This window comes from Tubulanus polymorphus, chromosome 2, assembly GCF_964204645.1.
Source record: "Tubulanus polymorphus chromosome 2, tnTubPoly1.2, whole genome shotgun sequence".
NCBI classification, from domain to species: Eukaryota; Metazoa; Nemertea; class Palaeonemertea; order Tubulaniformes; family Tubulanidae; genus Tubulanus; species Tubulanus polymorphus.
In genome coordinates, this window is record NC_134026.1 from 12,928,429 (window position 1) to 12,943,431 (window position 15,003).

Here is a 15,003-nt window from a genome sequence, read left to right on the forward strand (position 1 = left end):
AGATCATTAAGCAATAGACTTCGTAACGAGGGTCCTACCCGACGCCAAGAGGACTCGGCGCCGGGTTGAACTACGTACCTCAGATAATTTGAGCGAACTGACTTTCTCAATTCAAAAAAGTGCAAGGTGACATCACGCTGCACTCAGCGCTGATTGGCTGAGTGCCACAATGACGTCAGGAATGCGAGCAACGTGACGTCACATTACAACAAAATGGCGGACATTGGAGCGTGAGGAGGTAATTTTTATATAAAACCTAATATAATTAAGTTATAAATGGACGGAACGATAAGAAAAATACGTGAAAACATTTTGATCCAAGGTTTATACATTCTGTACAAATTTCAAAGCGATACGATAATTTAAAGGTGTGGGAAATGATCGGACAAAATTGCAAAAAGGGGAGATTTAGAAAAGTTGCGCTAATTACCGCCCAAAACCGACCGACCATTTCCAACACCGGAAATACAAAACTATCAACCACGCGCAGGGCGGCGGAGGAGCTCTGCAGAAGAAAACACCCCGAAAAACAACTACGGCAAGGGATTTTCCGCTACAATATATATATATATATATCATTGGTTCAACTGTTTTAGAAGTATCAAAATTATTAATGTATGATTTTTATTATAATGTTTTACAACCACTTTTTGGGGAAAAACATATAGAAATCTTATATTTTGATTCTGTAACAGCTGACACCCCAATATTATTAAAATGTAATGATAAAATTTTAATTAGAAGAATTTCAGAAATAATTCCAAAACAAAATGAATGTTATATTTCATATGGTGAGAAAGAATTAATACAAATAAATGGTTTAATGGATGTTTGGACAAGAAATGGATGGAAAAAATTAAAGAATATTATTAGGCATAAAACAAATAAGAAAATCTATAGAGTTAGAACTAAATTAGGGTTTGTAGATGTTACAGAAGATCATAATTTAATTAAACGAAATGGTGATGAAATAAAACCAACTGATATAAAAATTGGAGATGAATTATTACATAAAAGATTTTTTCCAAAAATGAATCATATGTCATTCGATGAAATTATTGATAATATTTATAATATAGAACCTGAAACATTAGAAGAAAAAGAATATTTTATCAAAGGATTTTTCATGGGTGATGGTTCAGCAGGTGTGTATAATTATGTTTGGGGTAATAAATATTGTTGGTATTTATGCAATCAAGACTTGAAATTATTAGAAAGAATTAAGAAATTCTGTGAAGAAGTTTATTCACATAAAACATTTGAATCATGGATGTTATGAAATCATCAGCAGTTTATAGAATACTTGTAAATAATCCTAAAGATTTTGCTATAAAATATAATGATGAATTCTATATTCATGCAATAGTGAAAAGTAATACTTCAACAAAAGAAAAGATAGTTCCAGATTATGTTCTAAATGCAAAAGATAATTTAAGAAAATGGTTCTTCATTGGATTCTACGCAGCAGATGGTGCTAAAAAATTTACAAAGGATAAAAAGATAACCTTTGCACAGAAAGGAAAAGTTGCTATATCAGGATTAAATATATTATGCAGTTCATTAGGATTTAATATGAATATAGAATTAATTAAATCTAAACCAAATTGTTTTAATTTAAGGCATACAGAAAAAGATTTAACTGAAGAAGTTAGAGATTTATTTGAAATATATAACTCATCAGATTATGTTTATGATTTATCAACTGAAGATGGTACATTTAACTGTGGATTTCCATTAATTTGCTTCAATACTGACGCCTACATACTAAAAATCAAGACAAATGACATAACAAAAGACTTAAAAACATTGAAACATCATTTTGATTTTAGCAATTATCCCAAAGATCATGAACTATTTAGCAATGATAATAAAAAGATTCCTGGTAAATTTAAAGATGAATTAGGGGGTGATGAAATGATTGAATTTGTTTGGATAAGAAGTAAAATGTATAGTTATAGAACAAAAGACCATGAAGCTAAAAAATTAAAAGGAATAACAAAAGAAAATGTATTTATATTTATTATTTAACGATTATTATAAAAAACCTAAATTAACAGAAGAAGATATGGAAAATATAAAAGAAACATTCATACAAATATTAAGATATTATGTGGATAATAGTATAACAGATTCAATTAATTATGAATTCTTTTTAAATAAGATTTTAAATTATCTAAACATCGATATTATAATTCCATTTGATGAATTAACAAACAAAAAGAAACAAAGAGAGCGAGATGAAATGTGGAATAATATAGAACTTTATTTAAATGAGAAAAATGAAATGGAAGAACCTAAACAAATTATACAAGAACAATTAAATGAAAAAGAAGAAACCAATAGTGATTTCGAGTTTGACGATATCGATCCATTTTAATAACCATAAGGTAATGTTATACCATCATCTGAAATATGTCTTTTATCATCAAATGGATTTAAACTAGTTTTTTCAACTTCATTAAAACAACTTATATCCAGGATTATCATTTACATTGAAATATCTATCACCTAATACACCTGAAACTCCTCCTCTTATAGATTTTTCAAATAATAATAATTGATCTATATTTGTTAACCAATCCATTTTTATGTCTGTAAATTTTAAACCACAATCCCAAGTTAATCCTGGTGATGAATAACAATGGCAAGGATCAATATTAAAATATTTTAGGTTTACATCTCTAAACCTTTCGAATATATCCGATAATAATAATACATCAGATTTTAAATATAAATCTACTAACTGCCATGATTTGTTATTTTAAAATGATTGCAAATATTCAATGTTCTATTATATACTTCATCTTTAACATATTCATTTTTTAATTCACCATAGAATTGTTCTTTTAATAATTCAGTTATATTAAAATCATTATGCGATTTATAAAATGAATATGGTATTGCGCCTCTATATCTCATTAATTGAAAATCATCATTATTTGGATAGTGTTGTTTTAATATCTTTAATTCATCATCAACTAATGATTTTGATAAGTTATCTAATGAACTACCTAAAAATCTATATGAATCCATAATCTTAGACACCCAAATTGGAAAGATATATAATTCTCAGATGTTTTAGCTAACATTTTAAATTTATAAGTTGGTTGGTATTTTATCTTTTGATCTATTTGAATTTAATTTTTCTATTTCATTATTGATTTCTTCTATTTTATGACATAGCTGTTTGATGAATAAATGAGCTTCATATCCTGATAAATTATGAAATATTACTGGAACAAAGTTAATTTTCTTAGCTTGTAAGTTACAATTCTCATGGGCTGCGCCTCTAAACTTTCCATTCAAATGAGCATGGTCTCTTACTTTTTTAAATTAAAAAATATAGCAAGTCTGCAATTTATCATACAGCGGCACACATGTCGAATCTCACAATTATTACAATACAATTCAAACATAGATTATGGAACATGAGCAATTTTTCTAATATGTCACTAGATATTATCAATTTCATAGTCAACGTGGAAAAATAAAAAGCCTTATAAAGTACAGTTTGAAATTACACTGCAAACAAAACTAATTTGAATCACGATATCCCTGATATAGAAATAAAACATTAAATTCCCACAATTGAAAATTGGCTTAAAAGTTTCTCAAAATATATCTAGATTTCAATTGAAATTCATACCAATAGGCAATGGAGTACTGTATCATTTTTAGTCAATTAAAAATTGTGGAATTTTAACCTTTAAAAAATGATATATTGATAACTTTGGGCTACATGCTATCCGTCGACAACATCACTATTCTACTCCCATATTTACGAGTATTATATAATAGATTGACATGGACATTTTGAATACATTTTATGTAAATAATCATTACACCATCAACCCTATAACCAACTAATCGTCTAAACCCTAAACCTCTTAACCCTAACTATTTTGAAACCTAACAATCTGAATTGTAACCCTCTAAACCCTAACCGCCTAAACCCTAAACCCTTACCATCTAAACATTTAACAATCTAAACCATTAACCCTCTAAACCCTAACCCTCTAAACACTAAACCCTACAACCCCTGTGAAGCTGGCTACCGGTTCCCGGTTCCTTATTCGGCTCCCGATTCAAAACCATTTTGAATCGGGAGCACAAGGTTCACAGTTTTTCATGCAGTCAACCTCGGCTAATTCCTATCACCGTCCTTACATTAATCAGAGTGAGATTGCTGCCCGGCCAAATTGCCCCGTAACAACTGTTTTCATGGGTGCCAAATGAGCCCTGAATAAAAACGCTGGACCAGGTTCAAGCCAAATCTAGCACGGGCTAGAGGTTCCGGAAATGACAAGCAATAGGGGTAATGGGCTTTCATACCAAAGGTCGAAAGGTCGAGCTCATTAAAAACAAAACATTAAAAGTAATTTAAAACTATAATATATTTTCATAACCGTGTGCATTTTATATTATAACTAAATATTTATTCTAAGATATCAATAATTTAAATTTTAAAAGCATATTGTATTAAATCCATTGGTCGCTCCACTACGCTGCCGCTCCGCTCCGCGACCAATTGATTTATTTACAATACACAAATTCATATAATCAAATATATTCAAATAATAATAATTATTCTATTATTCAACTGAAATACACACGGTTATGAAAATATATTATAGTTTTAAATTACTTTTAATATTTGTTTTTAATGAACTCGACCATTCAACCTTTAACCTGAAAGCCCATTACCCCTATTACTCTTAAAATATTCATGTACATGAATAACATTTAAATTGACAGATTATTCAATATAAAAGTATATATTTACAACATTATTTCAATATTCATATTTGTGTGAGTTAGATTTTTAAACATTAAAAGTGTAAGTAAAGTGTGATTGAAATAATGCATGATATAAATCATTGAACTTCTAAAATCAATTTAAAAAAAAATTTAGTATTAAAATGGAAGCAAATAAGTACTACTGTCCAACATGTAATATCAATATAGATAAATCCCAAAAAGCAAGACACAATAAAACTAAAACACATTTAGAGAATAAATTGAAACTAGAATATGAAGATGATATATTAGAAACTAAATTAGATGAATTAAAGAATGAAAAAGAAACATATAAATGTGATACATGTAATCAATCATTCAGTGATAAAAGATATTATAAAGAACATTTAAAATCTAAAAGTCATATTAGAAATATGAATAATGATATTTTAGGTGAAGATTATTTTGATAAAGATAATGATAAGAAACAGAAGACAATTAAAAGTATAAAAAATAAATTAAACAATAAAAGACCATACATAGAAGATGTAAGAAAATATATTAATTCATTAGATAATAAAAAAGATATAGAGATAACCGAAGCATTTAAAAGTGATATTGGCCCAGCAGCTATCGAGTTGAAATTTCATAAAGGAAAAACATTAGAAGAAAATAAAAAACATTTAGAAAATATGAAAGAAATAATAAAAATAATAACTGATGTTGAATATCCTAAAATAAGTATTTCATTAAAAGTTAAATTCATAAAATCTGAAGATAAACCAATATATAATATAAATTCTCATTCACAACATATTATATATAATCAACATATAGATGATAAATTAGATAAATGTTTTAATGAAGTAAAAACTAAAATAGAAGAGAAATATTTTGAAGGATCTGGTTTAATATTTGATGAAATAATATTTATGACTTTACATGTTTATAACACAAAATATAATAAGTTAACTAAATCAAAACCAATTGATGAAAATAACGTATCATATTACGTATCATAAGAACCAGATATTGAAGCATCGAGTTATATTAAACTACCATTTAAAACTAATGCTGTAATAAATGTACAAAATGAAGATGATAAATGTTTTCTATGGGCTATAAAGAGTTGTTTACAACCAACAGAAGATATTACACATAGTTTTAGATTAACTCATTATAAACAATTTGAAAATAATTATAAGATAGATAAGTATCCTGTTTTAATTAAAAACATCCCAAAAATAGAGAAGAGATAATAATATAAAGATAAATGTATTTGATTTAATCAAATTACCAAATACAAAAGGTAACAATATAAAACATTATACATTAGAACCTTTATATCTATCAAAAGATTATGATTCAAATGATGTTATAGATATACTATATTATGAGAATCATTACATGTGGATTAAACAAATCGATTAATTTTTTTAATCAGAAAATGATCACCATAAAATATATCTTTGTAGAAAATGTTTACATAAATTCAGTAATGAAAGTACATTATTAAATCATAAACAATTATGTGAAAATCATGATTATTGTAAATTAGTTTTACCAAATGAAAAAGATAAAATATTAGAATTCAAAAAATATGATTACAAAAATAAGGTACCATTTGTAATATATGGAGATTTTGAATCATTAAATAAAGAATTAACTGATCAAGATAGAAAAGAAATATATTATAAAAGAAAGAAATTAAATTCTAATGAAAATGATCTTTCAGATGAAACGCCAAAACAAATACTATTAAAAAGATTCATCAATCAGCTGCTGCTTTCGGGTTATATATTAAATCTGATTATCCAGAACTAATTAAAAGTGAATATTATGATTATAGAAATGAAAATGTTATCAATCATTTTTGTGACTTATTAATTGAATATGAAATAAGATTTAGTAAATTATTGAATACAAATATAGAAATTATAATGACAGAAGAAGATAAAGAAAAATTTGCGTTTGCAGATAAATGTTATTATTGTGAAAAGATATTTAATTATAAAGATAAAAAAGTAAGAGACCATGATCATTTGAACGGAAAGTTTAGAGGCGCTGCACATGAGAATTGTAACTTACAAGCTAATTAATTTTGTACCAGTTATATTTCATAATCTATCAGGATATGATGCACATTTATTTATCAAACAGTTATGTCATAAAATAGAAGAAATTAATAATGAAATAGAAAGATTAAATTCAAATAGATCAAAAGATAAAAAACCAACTTATAAATTTAGAATGTTAGCTAAAACATCTGAGAATTATATATCATTCCAATTTGGGTGTTTAAGATTTATAGATTCGTATAGATTTTTAAATAGTTCATTAGATAACTTATCAAAATCATTAGTTGATGATGAATTAAAAATATTAAAACAACATTACCCAAATAATGATGATTTCCAATTAATGAGATATAAAGGCGCAATTCCATATTCATTTTATAAATCACATAATGATTTCAATATATCTGAATTATTAAAAGAACAATTCTATGATGAATTAAAAAATGAATATGTTAAAGATGAAGTCTATAATAGAACATTGAATATTTGGAATTAGTATGTAGGCGTCGGTATTTTTTTTTGATTAATGGGAACCCAGAATTGAACGTTCCATCATCTGTTGATAAATCATAAACATAGTCAGTTGGGTTATAAATTTCAAATAAATCTTTAACTTCTTCTGTTAATTCTTTTTCTACATGCCTTAAATTAAAACAATTTGGTTTAGATTTAATTAATTCTATATTCATATTAAATCCTAATGAACTGCATAATATATTTAATCCTGATATAGCAACTTTTCCTTTCTGTGCAAAGGTTATCTTTTTATCCTTTGTAAATTTTTTAGTGCCATCTGCGGCATAGAATCCAATGAAGAACCACTTTCTTAAATAATTTTTTGCATTTAATACATAATCTGGTACTATCTTTTCTTTAGTTGAAGTATTACTTTTCACTATTGCATGAATATAGAATTCATCATTATATTTCATAGCAAAATCTTTAGGATTATTTACAAGTATTCTATAAACTGCTGATGATTTCATAACATCCATGATTCTAAATGTTTTATGTGAATAAACTTCTTCACAGAATTTCTTAATTCTTTCTAATAATTTCAAGTCTTGATTGCATAAATACCAACAATATTTATTACCCCAAACATAATTATGCACACCTGCTGAACCATCACCCATGAAAAATCCTTTGATAGAATATTCTTTTTCTTCTAATGTTTCGGGTTCTATATTATAAATATTATCAATAATTTCATCAAATGACATATGATTCATTCTTTGGAAAAATCTTTTATGTAATAATTCATCTCCAATTTTTATATCAGTTGGTTTTATTTCATCGCCATTTCGTTTAATTAAACTATGATCTTCTGTAACATCTACAAATCCTAATTTAGTTCTGACTCTATAGATTTTCTTATTTGTTTTATGTCTAATAATATTCTTTTATTTTTTCCATCCATTTCTTGTCCAAACATCCATTAATCCATTTATTTGTATTAATTCTTTTTCACCATATGAAATATAACTTTCATTTTGTTTTGGAATTATTTCTGAAATTCTTCTTATCAATATTTTATCATTACATTTTAATAATATTGGGGTGTCAGCTGTTACAGAATCAAAATATAATATTTCAATATGCTTTTCCCCAAAAAGTGGTTGTAAAACATTATAATAAAAATCATACATTAATAATTTTGATACTTCTAAAACAGTTGAACCAATGAATATAGGTTTATTAAATTTCATTGACGTTCTTTTTAATTTAACTGCTGTTAAATAATCTTCAAATCTTTTATTTCCTAAATGTCTAGGACTTGATTGTAAATGTCTTAATCGTTCAGAATTATTTACTAATTCAATATCATTTCTATTTCTAATATTTTCACATGTTTTACCATAAAAACTATTATTCATTAATTTGAAGTAATCTTTTTCAAAATCTGTTTTTGATATGGTTCTCTGTTGAGTATTAAAATCTATATATTTTTCTAACCACTTCGATTGATTAAATTCAATATATCTATGTACTTTCTTTAATTTCATTCCTTGTTTTAGATAAAATTTTAACATTCTATAATGAACAATATAATTGTATTTATTATTTTGAGTAAGTATTAATTTTTCTGTAAAAACATGATCTTTCGGTTTTATTTTCTTCTGGTATTCACTTAAATAACTATCATCTACAGTTAAATGTTCTGGGCAATAAGGTAAGTTTCTTGTTTTAAACTTTATATTTTCAGGATATTCTAAATCAACTACAAAGAAATAACCGATTGGTGCTTCATCTTCTAAACTCATAATTGCGCTTTCCCAATTAGTTTTATCACCATTTTCAACTTCTGTTAGTATAAAATTTTTATATGGTTGAGGTTGCATCATTGCCCAACCATATAAATTATTGGCGTCAATATATAATAATTTATATTCATCATTTGCTTTAAAATACCATAACACCACTAATTTCACCTCTAATTCATTTTTCAAATAATAAAACCATATCTGGTTCTTTTAATAAATCTAATTCTACATTTGTATATTTTAAACCACATTGCCAGGTTAAACCAGGACTAGAGTAGCAATAACAAGGATCAACATTAAAATGATTCAAATTAACTTCTCTAAATTTTTCAAATATGTCAGCCAATATCATAACATCTGATTTTAAATATAAATCAACTAATTCACCATGATTTTTCATCTTAAAATGGTTCCAAATATTTAATGTTCTATTAAACGCTTCGTCTTTCACATACTCCTCTTTTAATTGGTCATAAAATTGATCTTTTAATAATTCTGTTACATTAAAATCATTGTGTGTTTTATAAAATGAATAAGGAATTGCGCCTTTATATCTCAATAATTTAAAATCTTGTTCATTTGGATAATAATATCGAGTTATAACAAAATCATTATCAACTAAACTTTTTGATAAATTATCTAATGAACTTGCTAGAAATCTATAAGAATCTAAAAATCTAATGCAACCAAATTGAAATGAAATCTAATTTTCAGATGTTTTAGCTAATAGTTTAAAATCATATTTTCTTACATTTACACCATTCATAGCATTATATTCTTCTATTTCTTGATTAATTGCACCCAATTTTCTCGATAATTGTATAAATAGATGGGTATCATAGCCTGATAAATTATGAAATAATATTGGTACGAAATTAACTTTCTTAGCTTGTAAATTACAATCTTCATGAGCAGCTCCACGATATTTTGAATTTAAATGATTATGATCTCTAACTTTTTTATCAAATGAATAAAAACGTTTTTCACAATAACAACAATGAGTTGCATAATTATAATCAATTTCATCTTCTTTTGTCATATTTATTCTTTTATTTTTGTTTAATAATTTTGCAAAATCACTTTCTAATTCAATCATTTTGTCACAAAAATCATTAACTACATTTTCACCTCTGAAAGAAATATATTGATTTTCATATAATTCAGGATAATTTGATTTTATATAAATTCCATAAGCCGCAGCTCTTTGATGAACTTTTTAAATTGTATTTATAATTGGTGGGTCTTGTATTGTGTCTTCATTTAATTCATTTCCTTTATCCATTGATTTTAATAATTGCTTTTTGTTATATATTTCTTTTCTATCTTGATCAGTTAATTCTTTATTCAACGATTCAAAATCCCCATAAAATACAAATGGAACAATATTCTTAAATTTATGATTAGTAAATTTCAATTTATAATCTTTTTCTGTTGGCATTATTAATTTACAAAAATCTTTATTATCACATAATTCTTTATGTTTTATTAATGTATTCTCAGTCATAAATTTAGATAAACATTTTCTACATAGTTAAATTTTACGATGATGATCACTTTCTGTTCTAAAGAATAAATCAATTTGTTTTAACCACATATAATGTTCATTTTCATCTTTTTTATAATATAACAAATCTATAGCATTTTCATCATCATAATATTCTGTTAAATATAAAGCTTCCAATGTATAATCTTTAATATTTTCACCTTTTGTCTTTGGTAATTGCATTAATTCAAATACATTTATTTTTAAATTATTAACTTTTTCTATTTAAGGAATAATTTTTATAGTTACTGGATATTGATCAATTTTATATAATATTTCATATTTCCGATAATCTGTTATTCTACAAACATTTTCCTGTGTTGGATGTAAGCAACTAATAATTGACCATAGAAAACATTTATTATCTTCATTTTGAATATTTATTACTGCTTTTGTTGTAAATGGTAATTTAATATAAGATGATGCTTTAATATCCTTTTCTGTTGTAAAGTTTGAATCATTTTTAAACATTTTATTACTTTTTGATGTTTTATTTCTTTTTGTATTATAAACATTTAAATCTAAATATATATTTCATTCAATGTTAAGCCAGAACCCTCAAAATATCTTTCTTCAATATGACGTTTAAATTCATTATATATTTTTTCTAACTTCTCTTTTATTTGTGTTTTTGAAATTATTTCTTCAGAGAGTGTTTGAATATCATAATCCATTTTATCTTCTGACTTTAAAAAACTTACTTTCCCAGAAATACTAATTTTTGGATATTCAAAACCTGTTATTAAATCTAGTATTTTTTCCATTATTTCATTAAATTTATTATAATCTTCTATTGTTGAACCTTTAAAAAATCTAAATATAATAGCTGCAGGACCAATTTTACTATGTAATGTTTCTAAAATTTCAATTGTATCTTTTATTTCTAGTGAATCGATATAATTTCTAACATTTTCCATGTAAGGTTTATTTGAAATGGATTTAGTTTTTGAAGTTGGTTTTTTTACTTTTTGAGGTTTATCGTTTTTCTGGCTGGTGTTCATTCTCTCCCATTTATTAGGAAAAAAATTACTTGTGGTGATGAGTGGTGTCTCGCCCTCTCGTCCTCTGATCTGAAACCCACATCTTCCAATTACTGATTTCCATTGCACACAGACGAAAATATTACGCTATAAACTGAAATATAAATTTAGCCTAACGGCCGTGAAGGTTTGAAAGGTTTTTCCAAAATATCAAAGCATTAAGGATTTCAAAGTGATATTGCAATACGTACTTTTTATGGGGTACCTCAAGGAACACACAATGGGATTCACCAAATAAAATATTTCGAGCGAGGCATAAGAATCAATGACAGATATATTTTCTGGAAAGGACTGGTCACGGAAATTATGTTTTAATCCTTTAGATGTTTGTCATTAATTGGTTTGTCATAAATTGATGGGTCCAAATGTACCGTGTTAAAACCACAATCAGCAAACATTTTCATTATTGCCAAAGACTGAAAATGTTCCATTGCAAACAAATTAAACAAATTAACAGATATTCATTTAAAAAATTCATTCAGTTGAACATGTAATTGTAAATAATTTTATCCTCCCTCAAGCATTGAAATGTTGGGTGAAATGGTGAAAATAAATCCATTCTTTTCTTATTCTGTTCTGATCAAATATTTACTTGAGTTGCAGACATCGGCACGCACGTGGAACCGGGAGCCAGCTTCACAGGGGTAACCCTTCACTCTAAACCCTAACCCCTTTACCCTACCCCTCTAAACCTAACCCGCTAAACACTAAACCCTCTAAACACTAAATCCTAACCCTCTAAACCCTAACCCTATGAACCCTACCCCCAAACCCTAACCCCCTAAACCCTTTCCCTCTAAACCTAAACCTCTAAACCCTAACCCAATAAATCCTAACCCTCTAAATCCTAACCCTCTGAACCCTAACCCCCTGAACCCTATCCCTGTAAAACCTTACCCTATAAACCCTTAACCCTTACCATCTAAGCACTTAACCCTCTAAACAATTAACCCTATAAACCCTAAACCATTACCATCTAAACACTTAACCCTCTAAACAATTAACTCCCTTAACCCTACCCCTCTAAACCTTACCCTCTAAACCTAACCCTCTAAACACTGAACCCTCTAAAAACTAAACCCTAACTCTCTAAACCCTGTCCTTTAAACCCTAAACCTCTAAAGCATAACACCCTAAACCCTAACCCTATGAATCCTAACCCTCTAAACCCTAATCCTCTAAACCCTGTCCCTCTAAACCCTAACCCTCTAACCCCTAAACCCTAACCCTATAAATCCTACCCCTCTAAACCCTAACCCTCTGAACCCTAACCCTTTAAACCCTAATCCTCTAAACCCTGTCCCTCTAAACCCTAACCCTCTAACCCCTTAACCTTATAAATCCTCACCCTCTGAACCCTAACCCTCCGAACCCTAACCGCCTGAACCTAACCCCTAAACCCTATTCCTCTAAACCTAACCCTCTAAACCCTAACCCTCTGAACCCTAACTACCTAAGCCCTAACCCTATAAATCCTAACCCTCTAAACCCTTACCCTCTAAACCCTAACCCCCTAAACCCTTACCCTATAAATCCTAACCCTTTAAACCCTAACCCCCTCTAAACCCTAACCCTATAAATCCAAACCCTATAAATATATTATTAAATATATATTATTATATATATTCAAATATATATAATAAAGCCCAATATAATATTACTTTAATATAATTAATATAATATTTCTATCTCTTTAAACCCAAACCCTCCAAACCCTAAACCTCTAAACCCTATTCTTCTAAACCCTAACCTTCTAAACCCTAACCCTACTTTTCTAAAAGAAATGAAAGGATAGTAGAATAGGGGAGTAAAATAGTAGTATAGTAGGATAGTTAACTATTCTAAAAGAAAGTGAAAGGATAGTAGAGTAGGGAAGTAGAATAGTAGAATTGTAGGATAGTTAACTATTCTAAAAGAAATGAAAGGATAGTAGAATAGTAGGATAGTTAACTATTCTCAAAGAAAGTGAAAGGATAGTAGAGTAGGCAAGTCGAATAGTAGAATTGGGGTGTAGAATAGTAGAATAGTAGAATAGTTAACTATTCTAAAAGAAATGAACGGATAGTAGAATAGGGAAGTAGAATAGTAGAGTAGTAGAATAGTTAACTTTTTTAAAAGAAATGAAAGGATAGTAGAATAGTAGAATAGTTAACTTTTCTTAAAGAAATGAAAGGATAGTAGAATAGGGATGTAGAATAATAGAATAGTAGAATAGTTAACTATTCTAAAAGAAATGAAAGGATAGAAGAATAGTAGAATAGTTAACTATTCTAAAATAAATGAAAGGATAGTAGAATAGTAGAATAGTTAACTATTCTAAAAGAAATGAAAGGATAGTAGAATAGTAGAATAGTTAATTATACAACTATTATAAGATCCCGCACCATTATGTTCTATTATAGGTTCTGGTTGAGTTATTTTAGTGTCTGTTGGTACTTTTTGTATTATTGAACGAGGAATTGATGGTAATAATTCGCGATCGTATCGTTCCGTTGGTTCTACTGTGCGTATAAATCGCCTGAATGTCCTTTGACTGCATTCAGATCTAAGGATGAATTTTTTCTACATGCTCTCTCAGCAGGCTCACTCTATGTGAATTGAATTCACACAGCGTGCTCTGGTCTCGGGTTTACATGTATTTTCTTTCCTTGATGATTTATTTCTACAGTTTCTTAGATGCCTTCGCTTGTTCGTGCCTTCCGATAATGAGCGCATGCAGTATGAGCATTTCCACAATTTCTCGAAAGTAGGAGCCATTTTCTTTAAGCTAGAAATATGAAATCACATTTCAGTTATCCAGCGGCGTGGCTTTCGGACTACCCGCCCCCTCTTGTTGTCTGGTCACTTGAGATCTCATACTCTTCATCTTGAACTGTATATTCTTTGTTATTCTCCCTATCTTTAGTCGCCATGTATGGCTTTAATCTGTTATAATGTACTGTCTTCTCTACACCTTCGTCCGGCAATTGTATTCTGTATACTACATCGTTTACTTCTCCCTTAACTATACAGGGTCCTAACCACCTATTTGCCAATTTCTTTGATCGACCTTGTGGAACTGTTGGATTAAATAACCAGACTAAATCATTGATTAGATATCTACTATCCTTCGTTCTAATATCGTAATTCTTCTTATTTCTTATAGCTCTACGGCCGGTATGAAAACGTACTTCTTTGAACGCCAGTTCCAGACATTTACTCAAAGAAATGATATACGTGGTATAAGATTTCTCTACTTGAGAAGACGGTCCACCTACAATCACATCGATTGGTAAATCTACCTCTCTACCAAGCATCAAGTGATTAGGAGAATAACCTGTGACGTCATGTTTCGTGGCTCT

General features: G+C 27.9%; 1 long non-coding RNA gene across 1 annotated transcript; it reads left to right on the forward strand.

The window, feature by feature from the left end:
• Nucleotides 1-217: 217 nt before the first annotated feature.
• LOC141898500 (uncharacterized) lies at nt 218-14,895 on the forward strand. Its single transcript, XR_012618565.1, has 3 exons — nt 218-238; nt 12,266-12,306; nt 14,808-14,895. It is a non-coding gene; the product is annotated as an uncharacterized LOC141898500 (long non-coding RNA).
• The last annotated feature ends 108 nt before the right edge of the window (nt 14,896-15,003 follow it).